The following is a 1635-nucleotide window of genomic DNA, read 5'->3' as shown; positions in this document are numbered from 1 at the left end:
GTTTTAATAATTGAAAATAAAAGCTGACACGTTTTTAAAATGTTGAAATTAAATAAATAGTTTTTTTTCTCTTGAATTTTCAAAGTAAAATCCTTTAAAGTGTAATTAAAATGTTATTTTTTTGTTTCGTCAGAGCGGGAGTCTGGGTCTGAGGTGGTCCAGGGTCCGTGCGCGCGCGCGCGGCCGGCAGCGCGTGTCTTCCTCATCACCATAATCCACCAGTTTCCCCCCATGAGGCTGTAATTAAAGCAGCGCGAGCAGTTAATGGTTTCTTTTCTCCCAGTCTCTAAAGCCCTGGATGTGTTCAGGAGGCTCTGCGCTCTCAGCCCGCAGATCTGCGCGAGCGCAGATCTGCGGGCTGAGAGCGCAGAGCCTCCTGATCTGATCAGATCATTTCTGTTTTTGATTGAATCCAGAAAAAATGTATTTGCTCAAATTAATATTTTTTATATTTATGTTGCTCTCTAAACTCCGACTTAAATCACTACACCTGATATTAGTTTCTATAAATATTTATCTGACAATTAATCGAAATAAAAACACGGATTTTACGCAAAAAACATTTTTTTTACTCGAAATCTAATTTATTTTGTGTTTAATAAAATAAAATAAAATCTTAACCCAGTTCATCAAAAGAGCTTTTAATGCAAATAAAACAAATAAAAATGTGAATTCAGAACATTTTTTTTGTGGCACAAAATTAGAATCAAACGGATTATTTTGACGCTCGCTCAAACAAAACAACAGTTCCTGTTTGATTAAAAAAAAATGATAATTTTTGGTTTTAAATCTGCATTAAAACGTTCAAACATTCAGCTTCGTTACAGCCGAACCGTGGAGCGGGTCTGTCGGAACCGGAACTGAAGCGGCAGCGGCGTAAAGAGCCGGTTCTGTCAGCAGAACCTGCAGATCTTTTTGGGTTCTGGAGTCACTTTAAGGTATTAAAATGTTTTTTAGAGGTTCTGACTCTGAAGGACACGCGCACAAACCCAACTCCAGTCAGATAAAAAATAAATAAATAATAAATAAAAACTGAATGTTTGCGGTTCTATAAAGTCCAGAAAGACCCCCCCCCCCCCCCCCAGTCTGCAGGGGGGTCTGTGGTGGGGGGGTTCTGAACCCATCTGTTTAATTCAGAACCAGAAATCAAACTGCGGAGCCGCAAACATCTGCGCCCCTCAGAAACTCCCCTCCCGCGTGCCTCGGTCCGTGGACCGAGATCGGGACCGGGACCGGGACCGGGACCTACCTCTGAGCTGCAGGAGGACAAATAATCCACAAGAGAGCCGCTGAGAGCCGAGCCGCGAGTCCAGAACCAGAGAAAACCCGGTCAGAAGAAGAAAAAAAAGGTCCGAACCGAGCCGGAGGAGGAAGAGGAGGAAGAGGAGCAGGTGATGCTGGTGCTGATGCTGCTCGGAATCAGAACATGTCTCCTCCCCGGTTCGGTGCTGCGGGTCCGGCTCCGGCTCTGACTCTGACTGTGGTTCTGGTTCTGCTGACGGACACACACAGACACACACTTTTTGTCTGCAGCTCATAATCTGCCCAATGAGGCGTCTCCTCCCTTTAACCCTTCAGTGGCCGCGCCCCCCAACACACACACACACACACACACACACACACACACACACACAC

The sequence above is a fragment of the Austrofundulus limnaeus genome, unplaced genomic scaffold (genome assembly GCF_001266775.1).
Source record: "Austrofundulus limnaeus strain Quisiro unplaced genomic scaffold, Austrofundulus_limnaeus-1.0 Scaffold226, whole genome shotgun sequence".
NCBI classification, from domain to species: Eukaryota; Metazoa; Chordata; class Actinopteri; order Cyprinodontiformes; family Rivulidae; genus Austrofundulus; species Austrofundulus limnaeus.
The sequence above is the reverse complement of the archived record's forward strand: the minus strand, read 5'-3'. Positions refer to the sequence as shown.